Genomic DNA, 14,581 nt, shown 5'->3' with positions numbered 1-14,581 from the left:
ATGTATTGTGGCAGCCAAGCTCTGGTTTCGCTACATGTGGTTAAAGTCCCACACTGGGCGTTTTCAAGCTGCAGCTAGAATGCAGCTTGCAGAAAGGCTCTGTTTCATTCGAGGTTAGTCCTTGTGTGACAGCCCTCTTTGCTGGACCCTTTCCAGCACACAGGGCTTCCGCCTAAACAGAGGCAAATTGTTTTCATAGTTAATCTGGACCTGGAAAATGAATTGCCGTTTGTCTTCCACATAGTGGGCTGTGGGCCCTGTCTGCATATGTGTAAATTGCACCACTAGTGAGGTGTGAGAGACAAGAGCAGAATAACTATTCCTGTGGAGATTACATCATTACCTTCTGCTGGAATGACACGCTCCACATCCTTCACCAAAACACACTGAGCAGTGTGAGGAGATTTCTCTTCTGATTGTGACACATGGTGCAGACAGCTTAGGTGATATGATATCTGTATGGCTATCTTTTCCCCCTTGGTGTAATTGCGTAACCTGGGTTTCATATTAGATTAATTTAGGAAAAACAACTTTGTTTTAAATCTGCCTGCATATATTTTGACTTAAAAACATTGTGTCTTTGGGCTTCAGACTCTTATTGCATTGTGTATGAATTTCATATATTGGGCATGATTATGCTCCACTACAAGAAAACCTCTTCCTCTCTCTGCTTCCTGTGTTACTGGATGAGATCTACCCAGCTTTCCAGTTACTCTGGGAGTTGACATGATAGATACATCCATATTGCATGAGGATTGCTGCTGGCATGTCTGCACAAAGGAGGGGATGCCCGAACCTGGTACAGGGATTCCTTCAGCTGCTAGTGCATTCTGGACTTGAGGTTTACAAGGGCTTGATTGCAGATGCAGCTTTACTCACGCATGCTGGCCAAGGAAAATACTGCTCCATTGAGTGGGGGATGGGGATGAGGGGTGGTTTTTGCGATTGAAAAGGGATAGAGGCAGTTGATTATTTCAGCTTGCTCCTTGTAAATCTGCTACTGCTCAGTCTCCACCACAAATGAGTGAAAGTGCTAGACAAGTGCACACCTCGAAGGGTGAGGGTTTTAAAGCAGCCGTTTCATTGACTATTTCAGTCTGGCTGAGGCCCAATTTGGGTATCCCGTACCTCAAACACTTGGGTTAATGTCACATCCTTTGCTGTTGTGTTTCTCATTCTGCTGCCAGTTCCAGGGGATTGTGTTACAGGAGTGCATGATTATTAGCTTTTGGCAGTGGTGACAGCTTGAATGGCTTCCGCATGCACTGGAAGGCTGGTGTTTAGTACCACAGCTTCCCCCTGCTGATAGGCTGTTCCAGTTAGCAGGGCTTTTGGCAACATCGCCAAGCAGCACAGAGTCTTTTTTTGTACCCTGGTGTCAGGGGGCCTGCATGAGGGCTCTCCTACAGATAATTCAAGTATCCAGCTCCTAGCTGTGTTGTTTTGTCCAATTTCTATTGCGTTCTGACCTACATCATTCTTTATTTGCAAAGCTATACTCGCAGGCAGCAGTAATAAATCAATTAATGACTCTGATGAATCGTTTAATGGCTGACAAAATAACACTAAAGCCAACAGCTTGGATCTCTACAGCAGTACCAGAAGACGCTGGTTGACTCAGGGTAGGGAGACGAAACAGAGACTGTTAGCTCAATTAGTGCAATTAGTGTGCGATTTAAAGGCTTAGACGGCATCTGCTGGAGTACCAACTTGGTGTGTTAACTGGATGTCTAGGTTTGGAAAGCAAAACTCACTGATCCAGATTTTGTACTATCCTGCTTACTGCTTCTGGGAGTTTTTGTTTGTTTGTTTGTTTTTAATAATGTCTTCAAAGCCGGTCCCTGAGTAGTTGTATGTTGAGCCTGGGTCTTTGCATTAAGTGCATGCACAATAGGTCAAGTATAGCTCACGCCCCTGGAAAGAGGTAACTTTAGTAGGGGGCAGATAATTTGAATGTCGGCAACAATTAGGAACCCGAGAAAGATGTGACCAATTCCAGGAATTGCTGAATGATTTGAGGAACTTGGATTCATGTGGCTTTTTTGTTTGTTTTTGTTTTTTTAATAAAAGTACCATTTCTCAGATTTCCTTGGAGCACTGTGTAAGTCTAGATGGACTCGTGTCACCACCGGGAAGTTAGTGAGGATGAATAGGCAACTAAATAAAGTGATCAGATGAAGAGGATGAATAGGCAACTAAGTGAAGTGATCAGATGAAGATAGACAACTATCAGAGGGGAGGGTCATATTTGTCCAAGAAGGTGGTACTTAGCCCCTTCCAGACCTGGGAACTTCCATTCCCCACATTTCATCTAGCAAAATCAGAAAAGCAAGCTGGACACAACCCCAGAAGACAGCTCCTTCTTGATAGGTTTAGAACATGGGACATTTTCAGGGAGAGACTACTGCTGCCGCTGAGTGTCCTTGGGCCAGTGAGTTTCTCATGGCTGTAGTCCCTGTTCGTTGGCTTTTAAAGCTGCTTTTGCGAAGAGCTTTGACATCCAAGATGCCTGGAGAGTGCTTAAGCATGTTTGGGTTCTAAGTTACAGCTGCAACAGTGCAGTGTTTCTCAACCAGTGGAACGTGTACCCTTAGGGGTACGCAAGAGAAGTCTGGGGGGTACCTCAACACAAGTGAAATTTGGCAAACAATATCCAGGATTTTGCCCTGCAAAGGGGATCGGGGAGGCGGCAGCAGCACGTGCCTGTCAAATTGAACATTCAGAGCCTCGCGCCTGGACGTTAACAGCCGCTCTGTGCATGTGCCCCAGTGCTGGTGGGAAAAGCATGTGGCTGCGGCGGTGGCTCCAGTGAGACCCAGGGCAGTTCCAAGTTGGGGGGGACGACAGGTTTGCCCGGGGAGAAGAAAAATCACTTCCACGGCAGCCTCTCCTAGTTTGTTTCTTCTCCAGCAGCCTCCCCGGGGTGCTCCAGCAAGGAGGGCAGCTGAACCATTACCCCTACCCCTGTTAGCAGCTAAGTACAACGCATCCCCATCACCCCTTCCCTGTGGCTCTGCGGAGAGGAGCTAAAAGGCGATGAAGTGGCACAATACGCTTTGCTCCAAAGGACCCCCCCCCGCATCAGTGACATATTGGGGGGGGGCAGTTGCCTCTGGGCGCCATGGTAGGGGGGCACTGAGGTGGGAGCGCACAGCCCCACACGGCGAGCCTGGTGCTGGCAGTCCACTTGCTCCCTGTAGACAAGCTACCGAGGCTTAGAGCAGGGGAGGGGGTATTGGGTTAGAGCAGGGGGTAGGGAGGCTGGGGGTGCCTGGCTCTGCAGGTTTTTTTTAAAGGGGTACTTTATTAAAGAAGTAAGAGGTTGAGAAACACTGCAACCGTGGATGTGACTAGCCTATTGTGGCCAACAAGGTTTTACCACCCAGAAGTGACTGTTGATATGAACGTAACAATGTGATTTGCCTAATACTGCATGTTTATTGAGGCTGGTAAAGAGCCTTTACCATAGACAAATAAAAACAGCATGTGTGTATAATCTGATAATGTACATAGCTGCACAAAAGACTTCCTAATCTTGCATTGTATAAATAACACTGTTTACCTGCTGTATCCTATCACAATCTGTGCCTTGCATACATCACAGTAGGAAGACCTATCTCGCATCCACTTACAGCAGACATGCCCTTTTACTTCGAGGGGAACTTCAAAGATGTAATTGGAACAGCAGTTTATGGGTTTTAACCAGCAGCAGTTGGATGAGGTTCTGTGTTATGCAAATCTGGTTAAATTGTAATTGTCCTTACTGGTTTTAAAATATCTGTATCGCCCTTCAAGTCTGATGCCTGGTCTGCTCCGCTGTAGGAGATTGATCTAAGTTATGCAAATTTAACAATGTAAATAACATAGCTGATGTTGATGTACTTAGATCTACTTACTGCAGCATGTTGGTCAGTGATGCTTTCCCATTGACTTCCCTTGCACTTCATGTTGAGAAGGGCTGGTGTAAATGGGAGAGCAATCGGCTGTTCATTTAGCACATCTGTATGCAGTAAATGCCGTTATTCTCTTCTCCCTTCTACCCGTATATCAGTCACTGCCCCATTGATCCAGTCCATAGTAGAGACATGCCCTGAGTACTGTTGTCTTCAACAAGCATGTGAAATGGGGGGATCCAGTGAATACGGTGTACTTAGATTTCTAGAAAGCCTTTGACAGGGACCATCTATGGATAAGAGGGAAGATCCTCTCGTGGATTGATAACTGGTTAAAAGACAGGAAACAAAGGATAGGAATAAATGGTCAGTTTTCAGATTGGAGACGGGTACTTGGCCGTGTCCAGCAGAAGTCGTCTGTACTGGGATCAGTCCTATTCAGTATATTCATAAATGATCTGGAGAAAAGGGTAAACATTGACATGGCAAAACTTGCAGATGGTTCAAAACTGCTCGAGTTAAGTCCAAACCAGACTCTGAAGAGTTTCAAAAGGATCTCACAAAACTAGGTGACTGGGCAACAAAATGGCAGATGAATTTTAATGTTGATAAATGCAAATAATACATATTGGAAAACAGTATCCAATGTATATGTACAAAATGATGGGGAAGTAAATTAGCTGTTACCACTCGAGAGAAATCTTGGAGTCATTGTGGATAGTTCTCTGAAAATGTCCACTCAATATGCAGCAGCAGTCAAAAAAGCAAACAGTGAAAGGAGTCATTAAGTAAGGGATAGCGAATAAGGCAAAGAATATATTATTTTCCCTACATAAATCCAAGATACATTCGCACTTTGAATATTGCGTACAGATATCCCATCACATCAGAAAAAGTTCAGAAAAGGGCAACAAAAATGATTATGGGTATGGAATGGCTGCCATGTGAGGAGAGACTTGGAATTTACAGCTTGGAAAAGAAATGTCTAAGGTAAGAGATGATAGGTCTATAAAATCATGATTGGTGTGGAGTCCATAAATAGGGAAACGCTATTTACTTGTTCACAACACAAGAACCAGGGGCCACCAAATGAATTTGGTAGCAGGTTTAAAACAAAAGGAAGTATTTTTTTTTCCACATAAGTCAACCTGTGGAACTCCTTGCCAGAGGATGTTGTTAGTCCTGGCCTTCACAGGGATAAAAAAAAAAAAAGCTAATAAAATAAATGGAGGCTCAGCTCATCAATAGTGAGTAGCCAGAATGGGCAGGAATGGTGTCCCTAGCCTCTGTCAGAAGAGGGGACTGAACGACAGGATGGGTCATTTGATAATTCCCTGTTCCGGACGTTTCTTCTGGAACTCCTGCCACTGGCCCCTGTCAGAAGACAGGATACTGGTCTAGATGGAACTTTCGTCTGACCCCAGTATGGCTGTTCTTCAATTCTCATGCCTTGCATAAGTCAGCTCCTGCCTGGCTTTTTTCTTGCTACCCTCATCTTGATCTGCCCAAGCTATTGAAGAAATGACTCATTTCTCATACCTGAGTCTTTCAGTCCTGTTCTGTGAACTGAAGAGACCCATTCATTGCATCACTGCTTCATCATCTTTATTTTATAATTTTCCTGAGAATGTATAGGTGGAATTTTCAGGAACCCTTCAAATGGATCTAGCTTTGGTCCTGTTAGTCAGTGTGCTTTACTATGTTTTAAGGCATTATAACTGCATTGGCTCCTGTAATGGGACCAAAGCTAGGCCAATGGGGAGTACTTTGCAAAATCCTCTGAGGAGACTTTATACGTTCCTTGGTTACCAAATAATGAAATTTGTATAACCAGAAAAGGTGGTAGAAACCATGGAACTAACAAATAAGATGCACATTCAGCTTGACACGTTCCCTCCCGCTCTTCCCCCACCAGTTGTCTACTTAGGAGGTGCTCTTAGGCAGCCACCTTGCCATCTGCCATAATCTTGACACACACAAAAATAGGTTGAGCTCTGTTCCTTTGTGGCACCCAAACTGAAGCAGTGAGAGAAGTACCATAGCGCTCGGCATCCTCAAAATGAAAACTTTCCCAGGCTCCTTACTGGGCATGCGCACTCCCTGTAGCCAATAGGAACTGGCCTCTCAGTTCTTTGGAAAATGAAGAGCCAACAGCTCCTAGTTTGACTCACTGGCTCAGTGGGAACATGGCTCCCTCCCAAATGAAGAATCCCTCTTTTTAGTCAGAAAATAGATCAAATAAAAAACACCATGGAGTCATCTAGTCACCATTGCACCATTTCCCCGCTCTCACATATTGGAGAAATTCTAGAGGAAAGCAGCAGATGATATTAAAGGTCTAGACCAGTGGTCTCCAACCTTTTTACACCCAAGATCACTTTTTAAATCTCAGAACAGGTGAAGATCTACTGCCCCGCCCCTTTCTTGAAGCCCCACCCTCTCTATTCTCCTCCTGTCCATCACTTGCTATCCCCAGCCCTTACTTACGCACTCTGATAAATAGTTTATTTTTAAATTATGCGATACATAAAATTAAAATCAGGTGTTTATAGTTATGAAATAAATGGTCTTTTTTATTCATGCTATTTAAATCTAAAATGAAGCATTTATAATTGTATATTTTGTGGGGACAGAGTTCTGCGGCTGGGGGCAGGGGAGAGGGATCAGGGTGCTGGGAGGGCAGAGGACAAGGTTCTGCAGCAGGGGACAGAGTGCCAGTGGGGACAGAATTCAGGGAGTGGGGCCAGGGAAGTGGGGACAGCGTTCTGTGGCTGGGGAGTGGGGTGCCAGTGGAGGCGGAGACTCCACTGCATCTCCCTCCTCTCAGGATTCTCCCCTCCCCCCCCAGGGAAACCAGCCTGTGCCTCTCCTGGGGCCGACGCGCCCCCCCCCCCCCAGGCATAGGGAAGCCCTGCGCGTGCATGCCTGCCCAGGGGGCTGACCCTCCCCCCCCCACCTGCACGGGGAAACCCCGTGCGCGCGTGTGGGCGCCTGCCCTGGGGCCACTCCTCTTCCCCCCCCCCCCCCCCCGTGCAGGGAAGCCCGCGCATGCCTGCCCAGGGGGCCGAGCCCCCCTCCCGCGTGTGCCAAGAAACCCCCTGTGCGCCTCCCACGGGGCTGACTCACCCCTCTTTGAGGTAAATAGTGGGGCTTCTCGGGGGTGTGAGGGAAATGGGGGCGGGGCAGACAGGACGCCTTGCAAGCGACTGGACAAGGCCTCGCGATCGACCAGTAGCTTGCGATCGACCTGTTGGTGACCACGGGTCTAGAGAACATGACTGACTTGTCTAGTGAGGCAAGACTGGAAAGGAAAAAAACAAAAACACTGGGTTGGTTTGGTCTGGAGATGAGTTGACCGATGAAGGCCATAACAATTTCAGTACATAAATGGATATTACAAGGGAGAAGGTTTAAAAAAAAAAAAGTTCTTGTTAACCTCTGAGGAGGGCTTACATTGCAGCGAGGGCAGTTTAGGTTGGACAATGGTAAAATTTTCCTAATTGTCAAGGTGGTTAAGCAGATGAGGAATTTGGCTGGACCAGGGGAGGTCATTTCTGAACTCGCTGCTGCCAGCCCTCCTGCCCAGCTTGCTGGCCTCCCGGCTAGCTCCTTGCCTCCTCCTGTCCCTGATTGCCCAGCGGGGTCAGCAGGGTGTCGTCGGTGCCCTGCCGTGCATGACACTCTGGGGCTCCTGGACCAGCTGGTCAGTCATGCACCTGTCTCCCAAACCTGTTGGGCAGACCTGTTGCTATGCACTGATGGCAGGCTCACCGTGGGCAGCCCACTGCCCTGCCAGCCCCACAGGACACCACTGGCCCTCCACTGGGACTGTCAGGTCCTGCGACGTTTGTGCTGGGCCATGGATGTTGCCGGACCAGGGAATCCTGCTTCAAAGCATTTTAACCTGTATTTGAATGTCCCAATCAAGATCTTACAAGTCGATAGTCCCCGCCCTGAAGAGCTGACAGTCTTGATGACAATGGATGCAGGAAAGGATGAAGTATTAGCCCTATTTTCTAGTGTGGGAGTTTAGCACAGAGCGATTGAACGACTTGCCCAGTGTTGCAGGGAACATATGACAAGACCATCCTCCTCCTCTTGGTGTGTGCACCTTTCAGGGAGTTGTGGGGACAAAGTGTAGGGGGAGAGCAGGCTATCCTAGTTCAGACAGGCTCTTGGTTGATAGTAGGCAATGCAAGAGGATAGTAGTGAACTCAGATGTGAATGCTGGTGGATAAGAGTCCCACCCAGGGGCAGCCCTAGACTAGCTGCCTGCAACTGGCACCCTACGCAAACCATGCAAGCAGCACCCCACACCTCCAAATCCCTCAATATCGTGCCACCATTTGGCGCCTCATTTAATTTGGGGCCGTTGGCGACTGCCTAGTTCGCCTATATCAGGCATGTCCAAAGTCCGGCCCGCGGGCCAATTGCGGCCCGTGTTCCAGTTTAATACGGCCCCACAGGTAATTTGGCAATATCTATCTTTTATGGCCCCCAACGAATCCATATGTATTGAGATGAATACATTGTAAAATCTCAGTTAATGTCAGTTGGTCTAAATCAGTTATAAATATATTTGGACACAACATGTATACTTGGTGTTATGTTCCTGTTCATATTTTTTTAACTTAAAAATTGACAGACAACCTTTATTACCAATAATATGTAATGTACTTTACAATGTTCCTGACACATATTTCAGCTTCCTGGATTTTTTTTTCATCTGGCCTTCAGATATGAAAGGCAGAGTGATTTAACACCTGTTTAGATTTGTCATCCATGTGACGAAATGAAAAGTATGCCGTTTGCAATAAACTTTGCATAAAATAGTTAATTTGCATTTAATTTTAATGGTTCAAAGAATGTCAGGTAAAATGGTCGGCCCTCACGCATGTTCACTTCATCAAATCTGGCCCTCTTTGAAAAAAGTTTGGACACCCCTGGCCTATATGGATGGGCCACCCCTGGTCCTACCCCTACTTGACCAGCTGGATGTAGAGTATGTTAGCGTGGCATCTGATGGCATTGTAATGGCTCTTTACTGGGGCCGCTACCAGTTCATTCGTGCCAGGTGGTGTTGCAGAGCAGGTGGTGCCCATGCACTTGGGGAGGTATTGTTTCCCGAAGGTCATAGGTAGGCTGTTCTACAGAGGAGCCTTTGTGTTCAAATTAGTAGTGGTACCGGAGAGCAGAGGAGTTGGGGAGGAGAATTAAGAAGTAACATTTCACTTTGCAGCCTTTTAAATCATTCATCAAGTGCTGGCCAATCTGGCACCAATCCTGCAAATATGCTCAGGGCACTGGTGGGTTTTTAATTATTAAATTCTGCCAAATGCCACATGTCCACGGAACTTTATATAAATGGGATGTGGGAGTGTGTATCATGGAAAAATAATTCTGGAATTTCATGGAAAATGGGCACATGCTTGCAAACCTTTGCATTGTGCCTCATTTATTCTTTTCATTAGCCCTCACCTAGAGAAACACCTCCCGATTCAAGGAAGATGTATTAACTAAATTAGACTGAGGGGTTTTGCTAGTATAAACAGATAATTTTGTGGTGCACGATTCTCTGCCATTGCTTAGGGCAGCAATGATGGTTTTATTGCCCGTGTGTGCGGAAGAGGGTCCTGTAGCCTTGATAGAGGAGTGTGTTAGCTGAGGTTGATCCAAGTCCCCTTACATGATGTTAAAACCATGTGGTGTTAGCTCATTGGCAGCGACCAGCCCCGTTGCCACACCTCTGCTCTCCACAGCATGCAGTTTTTCTGCAGAGAGGATGAGCCCTGAAGTGCCCAGATATGTGAACTATATTATTCTAAGATGCTTTGGGATCTTTTTAGCTTTTGGAGGTTTCCCACCAAGGGATTATGGTGTGCTGGAAATCTCTTGAAACCATAAAATACTGCCTGGCAGCTTTATTGCAATGCTGCCTTCTTCGGAGAGAAGCATTTTGTGTGATAGAGGGCTTTATAAAGGAAATTTTAAGTGGATTTGCTGCAGTTTGGCGCTGGGTCTTATATATTTTCTCATTAAAAGCATTCATCTGCCTTGCAGAGAAACGGCAATATGTTCAGTGGGCTTGAATTAAGATTTCATGTCACTTCTAAAATCTGACCTGCAAAGGGGAGAGAAATTGGGTTTGTACCTTTCTTTTTGCTGCTCTGTGCTGTATAAAGCCAGCCTGAAATGGGTAGGGTTGTTGTTGTTTTTTTCCTGCTAGTTATTTTTAACTGTACAAATACCAGGAATGTCAGATCTGGTCTTTGGAGGATTGTGCTTCTGATGCACAGTTGCATTTTCAGCCATTAATTTGGACTGAAGGGGTGTTGAATCCCCAAGGGAAAGAATGTTTGTTTTTTCTCCTGAGGCGTTACTTAGATAAGTGGTAAGGAAAACCTAGGCTTTAAACAGCCTGGAATAAACATCATCCTTTCCCCTGTCATTCAGTTTTTACTTCCTTGGTATTAGTGATGTCATCCATCGTGTTCCATGGCACAGGCTTTTTTTCCCCCTCTCTCCATTATCAAGTCACGTTTAAATACAGGCTTGCATGGATGGGGGTCATGGCATGTGTCAGAAGCAGTCTGGTTGAAGCACACCAGTGGTTTTGAATAGTGCTAAATTTGAGCAGCTTTAATTTTTGGGACAGCAGTGATGGGTTGCATGGCTCTTCCTTAGAGCTATATGCAAGGGATTAGGGGTGTAAAGGGTTAACCAGTAAACACTGCCTTATCAGCACGCTTACTGGGTGAACCAATGTCTGGCCCTGCAGCATGCCCTGATGGAGTGTTAGGGTTGCTCCTGCCCTGCGCCTGTGCCATGGTGGGTAGCTAACCGGTTAAATCTACAGTTTAGGATTTTACCTCCCTACAAGGGATGTGACATAGCTGGAAGCTGAAATATCTACAAATGGATGAGGGTTGCGGGGAGGGGAGTAGGAGAAGATGGGAAAGAGGGAAAAAATCAATATAGCCTAACAGTTGGTCTATAATAAGTTGTGGGGGGAAGCAAGTTGCCACCTGGTCAGCAGGAGATGTGCTACACTGATACACACCCTGTGTTGCACTGGGGCATCATTATGTCACCATTGAAGTATATCTCTGGAAAGGACCAAATAAGTCATCCAGTCTACTCCCCTGCATGCCAGGTAGAACTAAGTCATAAAGGAGGGGCTTGTTCTGGTATGTAACATACTGTTTGTATTTTGATCTTTCCTCCTGGCCCTAGCAGAGATGGGAACGCTCTTGTGTTGAGGGGCTGTACACATACCTAAGAGTCCCTGTGTCCATGAGTTCACTGCCTACATAGTTTTTGTGAATCGACCAGGTGAATTAATGCACATCAAAGCAATTTAAATCACTGACTTCTATCATGATAGAAATCAGCAAGCAATTGCCGATTTAATTGTGTTTTATCTTTGTACTTTTTAGTTATTTTCCTAATGGGCTGATTCTCATAAGTTTAACTATTAAAACATGTTGATTTGCAACTAAATATAGCCTTTGTACTGTTACATTTTGCTTACCAGGAGGGGAAGGAGGTATGCACACTTATTTAAGCAATTGCGTTGTCTAACTTAGATTTGTTTAAATCATCACATTTTTAATTATACCAGATAATGGCAAATAATGCATTCCTTATTTACCAGATCAGTTATTTGTCAAGTTCTACTTGAATGGTAATTTTAAATTCAATTAAAATGCACATGTTAATTTTTTACACTAAATAAAACTACATTTAAAAGTGCTGGATACATTTTTTTAATGATACATCTTGCATTTAAAGTTATCTGTAGCCAACCAATTGCACCGATTGTTTCTAGTCACCATGTTCATCAGGACTTATAGAACTAGTAGAGCTCATTCCCTCTCACCTGGTTTTTATGTAGATTGGATGAGCTACAAGCTCTCCTGCCTTTTTAGCTCCCAATTGCTTTCTTAAACACTGAACTGGACTGAGCTAGTCAAACTGAGCTGGCTACCTGCAAAAGCAGTGAAACAGAAAACAAAAGTCAGTAATGTTCAGCTCTTGCTGAACTAATTTGCACAGAAACCCTTATGTGCCCTTACTAAAAGGGGCATTCCCCACACAATCATGCAATTATCTTCCCCCTTCAAAAAAACACTTGCAGAATAATGTTCCCATGTGGGCGAGGGGCTTTATCTATGTTCAGTAGGTAATTTCTTAGGCTTTGTCTACATGTTCAAGTTTAAAGTGCTGCCATGGCAGGAGTGTAGTCACGGCAGGAGTGCTGGGCGAGGGCTTTTGTGGGGTGAAATACTCCATGAGGAAAGTAGCTAACAGCATTGGGAGCCTGGTTGTACCTTGTTGTGCTTGGGGTATGAGTGTGTGTAAAATGTGGACAAGCTCTCAGTCTTGCTGTTCCGTACTCCTATATTGGGTTTTGTACTTTGCGTTAACACAGCCTTTTCTCAGCAAGATGTAAATAGCTTGGCAGTGTCAAATGACACTGAACCGAAACCCAGGCATACAGGTGGATAGCCCTGGGGCACATTTTTCTACCAAAAACGGAAACTAGGTAAATAATTTAAAACCACTGTTATCCTGGCTTCCTTCACCTCCCTGTTTTAAATACATAGAACCAATGATATTTACAGTGAAGGATAGAAAGAGGCTATGGAAAAACGGGAATTTCAGTTGGTTGATGTGCTGTTGTGACATGGAGCTTTCTGAACGCCAACTCTTGCATCCTTGGTTCTGAGTCTGACGACTTTTGTTGCCTGAATTTGGATTAAATGTTGTGGGGGGTTTCTCAAGTTCTGGACTTGCTCGTTTGGATGCCTTCTGAGTTTTGTTCGGTTGAGATGGCTACCATGTCAATTACAATAAACACATGAAGAAATGCAGGGTTTTTTCATCTTTTTAACAATGGAGAGACCATTTTGTGCTCTTAGAGAAGTTTTGGTGGGAAGGGGAGACTTGTAGATGTGAGACTTAAAGCAAGAGGAAAGAGGATATTTACAGATTAATATCTTGTGTTTTTCCCTGCTTGTGAATGTAGTTTAATGCAATCAGAGATTACTTTCTTTTGAATTTATATGATGAACTTGTGTACTTGATGTTACGTAACAGAACTGTCACTGTTTTCTGCCAGTCATTTAAACTTAGTCACTTTGGTTTTCAAATGACGGTGGCCTTTAAAATGGTATTGGAAGTATCAGCTCTCTTGTCTACAGATAAATGAGCAATAGCAAAATTATTATTCTGACCTAGAAGGGACATTTTTTGTCAGCTGCGATGTTGATGGAAGAAATTTTTCTTTTCTGAGTAGCAGTCTTACATAATGCTGCTTCTTTTTAGAGCAGGGACTGCCACTTATATTAAGTATCAGGCCAGTCGTGAATTCTGCTGTTCTTTTGACACAAGCATAATCTGCCAAATTCAAGATCTTCAGTTCCTTTCTGCCGGGGAAAGGTCAAAGTGGGTTGAGTGGTTCATAAACTGAAAGTGAATGCACAGTTGTTTAGTCTTGCAGCTGTTTATCTTACCTACTGTTGTCATAAAAATGGCCACTTCACCCAGCAAAACCCAGAAGGTGGTGTCTGTTTGACAGCCAGTCCTTCTGGATGCCAAAGAAGTCCCCTTTGCCCCACAATGTATATAATAGAGGGAGTAAATATTAAAACTAAATGGGAACAAATGTTATCCGAGTAACCTGTAGTCTCTGCTGTACACAAGGGTTTGCCCACTGAACAAAACCAGATCATTTGTCTACAAAAACAAAGGTGTTCAGCAGAGACACTTTGCAGTTACAGTAATAACGGTCCAAGCAACTCAAGAGTAAGGAAAGGGTATATAGGCTTTGTGAAGGGTCTGGGGATAAGGGGCTGCATAGAGAGCCGAAGCCTTTGCAGTTATTACAGGACACTTCCTGGATATAAATAATAAAATGGCATACTTGATGGGGGGGAAGGGATACGTCATCTTAGAGGACAGAGCAAAACACTGTGGCTAGCCTGAAAAAATAAAGCAATGCCTTTTTAAAGTCTTTTTTTTAATAGCTCACTCAAGATTTCAATCTTGGAATCCAAAAATTAGATTCTCCAGTGGAGTCACTATACTAAATATCTTGTTTAAAAAAAAAAAAAGCCTCAATTTTTGCAGGGCCATGAACGAATTGCAACACGAGCTCTTTCTTTTGGTTGTTAATGGATAGTATAAACTCCGTTCCCAGAAGCATGCTGACCTCAGAGAGCACATTGGAACAAGGAAATAAATAAATGGGAAGGGAGGGGCCATGCATGTAGGTGGGGGAGGTGGGTTAAGTGGAAGCCCTGGGGAATGAGTCCAGAGTCCTCACTGGTGATCTGTGAGAAGAAAATCAGTAGGGAAAGAGACCTAGGTGCTTTTGTTCTAACAATGAAGTTGTTTAAAAAAAAAAAAAATTCACACCTAGGCAGATGCCTCAGTTAAGCATCTTTGCTGATTGCTTCTACCATCAATGTCTGTGTTGGATTTCTCAAATATGTACTTATCATAATTAAATAGATGGTGCTGAGAAGTTATTTTATAGAAAGTAACTTTGGGTGCAACAGTTGAGCGGTGCTGGGAAGTTATTTTATAGAAAGTAACTTTGGGTGCAACTAGTGAGCAGTCCCCCTTGAAGTCAGTACAGGTTGAACCTCTCTAGTCTGGCACCCTTGGGACCTGACTGGTGCCGA

At 44.7% G+C, this 14,581-nt stretch overlaps 1 protein-coding gene across 4 annotated transcripts in view; it reads left to right on the top strand.

The window, feature by feature from the left end:
• Positions 1-14,581, top strand: part of SSBP3 (single stranded DNA binding protein 3) — a 156,109-nt gene that overhangs the window by 97,686 nt on the left and 43,842 nt on the right. The gene's annotated exons all lie outside the window — the stretch shown is intronic.

This window comes from Pelodiscus sinensis, chromosome 9 (genome assembly GCF_052426305.1).
Source record: "Pelodiscus sinensis isolate ZL-2025 chromosome 9, ASM5242630v1, whole genome shotgun sequence".
Classification (NCBI taxonomy): domain Eukaryota; kingdom Metazoa; phylum Chordata; order Testudines; family Trionychidae; genus Pelodiscus; species Pelodiscus sinensis.
This window is presented reverse-complemented; position numbering and strand designations above follow the sequence as displayed.